The sequence below is a fragment of the Mandrillus leucophaeus genome, unplaced genomic scaffold (genome assembly GCF_000951045.1).
Source record: "Mandrillus leucophaeus isolate KB7577 unplaced genomic scaffold, Mleu.le_1.0 Scaffold2, whole genome shotgun sequence".
Taxonomy (NCBI): Eukaryota; Metazoa; Chordata; class Mammalia; order Primates; family Cercopithecidae; genus Mandrillus; species Mandrillus leucophaeus.
In genome coordinates, this window is record NW_012102031.1 from 4,428,645 (window position 1) to 4,435,924 (window position 7,280).

General features: G+C 47.8%; 2 protein-coding genes across 4 annotated transcripts in view; one reads left to right on the top strand and one right to left on the bottom strand.

Moving 5' to 3' along the window:
- The window catches only part of CBY1 (chibby homolog 1 (Drosophila)), a 29,392-nt gene extending 23,416 nt beyond the window's left edge, over positions 1-5,976 (bottom strand). Inside the window, exons 1-2 of one of the 3 annotated variants that reach the window (XM_011978858.1) lie at positions 5,861-5,974; positions 5,468-5,655 (exon numbers count right to left, since the gene is read on the bottom strand). The gene's annotated coding sequence lies outside the window, so the exon portion shown is untranslated. Of the gene's footprint in view, positions 1-5,467; positions 5,656-5,860 lie in introns of all 3 variants that reach the window. The other 2 variants (XM_011978857.1, XM_011978859.1) reach the window with 2 other exon arrangements.
- Positions 5,977-5,984: 8 nt separating this feature from the next.
- FAM227A (family with sequence similarity 227, member A) overlaps positions 5,985-7,280 on the top strand; it is a 95,420-nt gene continuing 94,124 nt past the window's right edge. Inside the window, exon 1 of the mRNA XM_011979125.1 lies at positions 5,985-6,505. The gene's annotated coding sequence lies outside the window, so the exon portion shown is untranslated. The remainder of the gene's footprint in view (positions 6,506-7,280) is intronic.

The window sequence follows — 7,280 nt, forward strand, 5'->3', positions numbered from 1 at the left end:
TACTGGAATTACAGGCGTGAGCCACCACGTCCAGCCTCTTCTTGCTTTTTTTGCTTTCTTATGGGTTTCTTTTGATCAAAGACGTTCTTTTTTTTTTTTTTTTTTTTTTTAAATGGAGTATCGCTCTGTCACCAGGCTGGAGTGCTGTGGCATGATCTCCGCTCAATGCAACCTCCACCTCCTGGGTTCAAGCGATTCTCCTGCTTCAGCCTCCCGGGTAGCTAGGACTACAGGCACGCACCACCACGCCCAGCTAATTTTTGTATTTTTAGTAGAGACGGAGTTTCACCATGTTGGCCAGGATGGTCTCAATCTCTTGACCTCCTGATTGACCCACCTCGGCCTCCTAAAGTGCTGGGATTACAGGTGTGAGTCACAGCATCCAGCCAGAAATTCTTAATTATAATGAAATCCAATTATTTATTTATTTATTTGTTTTGAGATCAAGTCTCACTCTGTCACCCAGACTGGAGGGCAATGACGTGATCTCAGCTGACTGCAACCTCTGCCTCCTGGTTCAAGCAATTCTATCTCAGCCTCCCGAGTAGCTGGAATTACAGGTACCTGCCACCACACCCAACTAATTTTTGTACTTTTAGTAGAGATGGGTTTCGCCATGTTGGCCAGGCTGGTCTTGAATTCCTGACCTCGTGATCCACCCATCTCGGCTTCCCAAAGTGCTGGGATTACAGGCGTGAGCCACTGCGCCCAGCCCAATTTACTATTATTTCTTAATGATTAGTGTTCGTATTCTATTTTTAAAATGTTTGCCTACCCTAGGCTGGGTATGGTGGCTCATGCTTATAAATCCTAGCACTTTGGGAGGCAGAGGCAGGCAGATCACTTGAGTCCAGGAGTTCAAGACCATCCTGGGCAACATGGCAAACAAAACCCTGTCTCTACCAAAGATGCAAAAAATTAGCTGGGCGTAGTGGTGTGCGCCTGTGGAGGCACACAGGAGGGACTACTCAGGAGGCAGAGGTGGGAGGATAGCTTACACCCAGGAGCCAGAGGTTGCAGTGAGCTGAGATTATGACACTGCACTCCAGCTTGGGTGACAGAGTGAGACCCTTTCCCCCCCCAAAAAAAACTGTCTACCCCAAGGTCATGAGGATATTTTTTATTGTTAACTTCTGGTAATATTGTTTACATTTACATTTGTGACTATAATTCATCTTGAATTAATATTTGTATATGATGTAAGACAGGGGTTAGTGTTCTTTTTTCCCCATATATCACCCAAATTTTTTTTTTTGAGACGGAGTCTCGCTCTGTCACCCAGGCTGGAGTGCAGTGGCCGGATCTCAGCTCACTGCAAGCTCTGCCTTCCAGGTTTATGCCATTCTCCTGCCTCAGCCTCGCGAGTAGCTGGGACTACAGGCGCCCGCCACCTTGCCCGGCTAGTTTTTTGTATTTTTTAGTAGAGACAGGGTTTCACCGTGTTAGCCAGGATGGTCTCGATCTCCTGACCTCGTGATCCGCCCGTCTCGGCCCCCCAAAGGGCTGGGATGACAGGCTTTAGCCACCGCGCCTGGCCATTTTTTTTTTTTTTTTTTTTGAGACAGGGTCTGTTCTGTCGCCCAGGCTAGAGTGCAGTGGCACGATCTCGGCTCACTGCAGCCTCGACCTCCCAGGCTCAAATGATTCTTCCACCTCAGCTTCCCGAGTAGCTGAGATCACAGGCACGCGCCACCAGGCCCAGCTAATTTTCGTGTTTTTTGTAGAGACGAGTTTTCACCAAGTTGCCCAGGCTGGTCACGAACTCCTGAGCTCAAGCGACTGGCCCAACTTGGCCTCTCAAAGTGCTGGGATTACAGGCCTGAGCCACCGTGCCTGGCCTATATTACCCAATTTTAATTTATAGCACACACACAGCTTACGAATAATCCTTCTAAGAAGCCATAGACTGAAGAGAACAACCATGACAGCACAAGTGAGCAAAAAGAAAACAGCAGACCCCTCACTGCTCCTCCTGAGTGTAAGGTCTTCCTTCACCAACCACATTAGGAAATAAAAGCAGTAACGGGTTAATTGGATCTGACAAGAAGTGGGCCAACAAGGGCAGGAGGAGGGGTTGGTATCTTTTCAAGACTATTTGAAACAAGGTTTTATATCCATTATCATTAAAAGAGAATTCAAAGTATGAATCCGTCACAATCAGCAAGACATGTATCCAATAAGAACAGGAAAAAAAAACTTCTGGGCTGTTTTTATTAGGGGAGAAATTGATTTCACTAAAATTAATGATAAAAGTTGAGAAGTTTCTTTGGAATATGTATGTATAACATACAATACATAAGTATATGTATATATAATTTATAAATAAATGAAGGTATTTGGGGTTATGTGCTCATGACAGCTTTCCTGGTGGTTACATGTTTGAATTAAAAACAATCATACAGTGGCTCACGCCTGTAAGCCCAGCACTTTGGGAGGCCAAGGCAGGTGGATCACCTGAGGTCAGAAGTTTGAGACCAGTCTGGCCAACATGGCGAAATCCCGTCTCTACTAAAAATACACAAAAATTAGCCGGGAGTGGTGGTGCTCGCCTGTAATCCCAACTACTTGGGAGGCTGAGGCACGAGAAATGTTTGTACCCGGGAGGTGGAGGTTGCGGTGAGCTGAGATCGCGCCACTGCGCTCCAGCCTGGGTGACAGAACAAGACTCTGTCTCAAAAGTAAAACAAAATAAAATAAAATCACAAAAATAAAAACAACCATAGACCAGCAACTTAGGGGATGGCATTTGGGCCTGGGCACAGCACTTTAGAACTTGGACAAACCGGAGTGCTTCCAGCTTGGTAGTGGAGGGGATGGGGTGGGGTCCAAGATGCTGAGGGGGATTGATGCTATGTCACCATCCAAAACACATTGTAAGGCACTGTTTCTGCTGGAGAAGAGAAAGAGGTTAGAAGAGGGAAAAACATTAATCTTATGTCTATAATCTTATGTAAAGGGCAGAACAAGAATAAAATAGGAGGAATATCCATGAAGAAAGTTCTAGAGGCTGAGGCAGGAGAATCGCTTGAACCCAGGAAATGGAGGTTGTGGTGAGCCGAGATGGCGCCATTGCGCTCCAGCCTAGGCTACAAGAGCGAAACTGCGTCTGCATCTCAAAAATAAATAAATAAATAAAGATGAAAATGCTAGGGCTTGGGGAAGTTTACCAATTTTCCCAAGGTACACAGCCACGATCGGTTGGCTGAAGGTATATATGTGTCTGTGTGTGTGGGTGTGTGTGTATGTACCTGTACACACACATATATATGGTATATGTGTATATACATATGGTGTGTGTGTGTCTATATACACATGTATATATTTATCCTTGTATTAGTAACATGTGAGGCACATCATTAAAAGATGCATTTTTGGCCGAGTGTGGCAGCTCATGCCTGTAATCCCACCACTTTGGGAGGCCCAAGCGGGTGGATCACTTCAGTTCAGGAGTTCAAGACCAGCCTGGCCAACACAGTGAAACCCCGTCTACTAAAAATACAAAAATTAGCCGGGCACAGTGGCACGCGCCTGTAATCCCAGCTACTCAGGGGGTTGAGGCAGGAGAATCACTTGAACCTGGGAGGCGGAGGTTGCAGTGGGCCAAGATCATGCCACTGCACTCCAGCCTAGGTGACAGAGCAAGACTCCATCTCAAAAAAAAAATTCGTTATAAAGATGCATTTTCATTCATCATATTGGCAAAAATTAAAAAGATGAATAATACCCATGGTTGATGAGGATGTGAAGAAAAAGACACTGTTATTACTGGTAGAATCAGAAGATGCTATAATTCTTTCAAGGTCACTCAAATAAAACTTGGCAAAATTGTAAATGTGTACACTTTTTGGACAACAAATCTACTTCTAAAATATTACACTCTAGAAAGACTTGGACATGCTCACACCCAGTGTTCTCTATTGTTGATAACAGTAAAAAATAAGAAACAATCCAAACATTTTGGGTGTAGTCAAATAATTTGTGGCACATTATTATAATAAAATTGTAGGCCTAAGCTGGGCGCGGTGGCTCACACCTGTAATCCCAACTACTTGAAAGGCTGAGGCAGGAAAATCGCTTGAACCAAGGAGGTGGAGGTTGCAGTAAACCAAGATCGCGCCACTGCTCTCTAGCCTGGGTGACAGAGCAAGACCCCATCTCAAAGGAAAAAAAAAAGAAAAGAAAGAAAGATCTGGAAGGATACACCAAATTGCTCATAGTGGTTAAACCTGAAAAAGGGAATAGGATGAGTGGCTTGAATGAAATTGTCATTTTATAGATCAAAAATGGTCAAATTGTGACAATTTCATATGGCACAATATAAAATTATATTAAATATACTCGAGATTTAATGAATTATTACAATGAGAATATATTCATGTATTATGAACAAAATAAACAAAACACAGTTAAAAAGCAGCCCCCCGCCGGGCGCGGTGGCTCACGCCTGTAATCCCAGCACTTTGGGAGGCCAAGACCGGCGGATCACGAGGTCAGGAGATTGAGACCATCCTGGCTAACACGGTGAAACCCCGTCTCTACGAAAAATACAAAAAATTAGCCGGGTCCGGTGGCGGGTGCCTGTAGTCCCAGCTACTCGGGAGGCTGAGGCAGGAGAATGGCATGAACTCGGGAGGCGGAGCTTGCAGTGAACCGAGATTGCGCCACTGCACTCCAGCCTGGGCGACAAAGCGAGACTACGACTCTAAAAAAAAAAAAAAAAAAAAAAAAAAAAAAGCAGCCCCCAGCACTCATAGCACCTAGAGACATTTGAAGAAGGAGAAATAAGCCAAGTCCCCACTGATGCTAACTGCAGTGGGCCTGAGCACATGGGCTGGACACAACCAGGTTTCGGGCCTGGCTCTGCCCCTCAGTTGCTTGCTAGACCTTGGTCCAGCTGCTTTACTTCTCGGGCTTTAACTGGGGTACCTCACTCATGACCGCACTAATTCTCATAACACTACAGCTGGGAACTGTCATCCATATATTACAGATGAGGAAGGGTCTGGATTAGCTACCTTTTAAGTCAGATCTAATAATCCACAAACAGCTCGGCTGAGATCCTGGGATTCTGGGGCATCCGCGTGCACTTGAGGTACAAGCTGTCCCCTTGGCCGATGGCGACCTTCTTTCTAGTGAAACTCCGGGGGGCGAGCGTGCTCGGCACAAAGGAAGTGAAGGGGGAGCACCTGGCTTCCAATGATCACTCTGCTGCTCACCCACAGTGCGACCCCAGCATTTATCCTCCTTGGGCTTCGGCTTCTTTCTTTGCAATGAGGAATAATAATAGTACCTGGCTCACAAGATGTTATAGTGTTTTAGTGTTTATAAGAAGCTGTGCACTTGATCCTCACAACGACCCTGGGAAGAGGATCAAGTAAGTGGGGCCTCCCCAATCCACAGATACTGATCACTAATCATTGTGTAAAGGTTTTCTGTTTGCAACAGGCCATGAAATATGTTATCTTACTTTAATTCTAAGAAAACAAGGGAGGAACCTTTGGCTTTCATCGGATTCTCAAAAGTATACGTGTCCCCCAAGGAGTTCAGAGCTAGCCATGTTACGCAGGTGCACGGCCCCCAGGGCTGTCGGACTCAAGTAACAGCTGTCAACAAACGTTCACACGCACGATCTCATGCAATCACCTTCACGGCGACCTACGGGGAGGAATTACCGCCCCAATTCACAACTGCGGAGACACACAGAGGAGGGCGGCCACCGCCCGGGGTCGCCCGGCCTCCGCCCTCTTCCCCGCGCCCTCCCGACGCCTCTTTCCAGGCGAGGCCCGGGCGTCCCACCCAACTCGGGCCCCCACGTGAACCCAGGCCGTGCTGGCCGGCGACGCCGGACTCGGAGACGTACCTGACGCGTCCCAGAAGCCAGGGTCCAAGCGCTTCCCCGAAACCCCCTATCAGGGACTCTGTAGTACCGATATACCTTCACCCACCCGCCTTCTGCCGCCAGCCCGCCACGCGCATGCGCCACCCCGCCCGGCCTCTACCACCGAGGAAAGGAGGCACCGGCGCGGGGGTTCCCAGCGCCAGCCTGCGCGAATCCCCAGAAACTCCGTGAATCACCTCGGGATAGTAAACGGATTATACAAAGGCAGTGTCTTCCGGGGTCCTTTTCGTGCCTCCCATTACAGGCTAGGACCACGACCTGCACTCACCCTCCCCACAGACACATTGGTCTGGGCCCCCGGCGGGGCTGTCACCATGGAAACGGCGTCTACCGGACAACGCGGCGGCTCACGACGTTTCCATTGTTATGGGAAACGCGAAAGTGGTGACCGCGCCGGCGTTGCCTGGAGAACGCCTGGAGTCAGAGTAGCAAAATGGGCCTCTCCCCAACTCCCCTCCTCCTCCCTCAGCACAAGGCAAAGGGCACCCCTTGCTGTGAGTTTGGGGGCACCGGGTGTCGGGGGCCCACCCAGAACTTTGCGGGATCCACTGAGGGACCCGTGGCGGGACCGGCCCCCGGTTCGTCAAATTCCGCCGATGCTTTCAGGTAAGATGGACGGACAGACGCACCATGACCCACCTCTGGCAGTCTGCCCCCTCTCCATGCCCTTATGGCGGCTTCTACAAGCAAGGGAAGCAGAGGCCCAGGGATTACTTAAAAGTCGCACTGTGGGCAACGGACAGAGAACTACTGGACGATCAACTCCGGGCCTCCTAGAGTCCTAACAGCGTGTTATTGGTTCCATCTCATAAGTGAAGAAACTTAGGCCGTTCAAGGAGTTTACTGGCTGCCTAGTGTGTGTACCAAGGCATCCATCCAGTGAAGGGCAGGACCCAGGGGTCTTTGGCTCCAAGCGCAGTTCTCTTCCAACTACACCACCCTGCATTAAAAGAGGGGAGACTTCCATGTCCTAGAACTAAAATCTTCACAGTCTGGCTCAGCATTGTACAATAGAAACATAAAGCAGGCCACATATGTGATTTGCAATTTTCTAGTAGCCTCATTTTTTAAAAAGTTAAAAAAAATAGCCAAGTGAAATTAATTTGAGTAATGTTTTAACTCCATTTGTCTAAAACATTACTATTTCAAGATGTAATCATAATCAGTATTTCTAAATTTATACTGCTTCCATTTCAATATTTATTTATTTATTTATTTTTAAAGACGGAATCTCACTCTGTTGCACAGGCTGGGGTGCAGTGGCGTAATCTCGGTCTCTCGGGTTCAAGCGATTCTGCTGTCTTAACCTCCCGAGTAGCTGGGATTACAGGCGCCCGCCACCACTCCCAGCTAATTTTTTGTATTTTTAGTAGAGACGGGG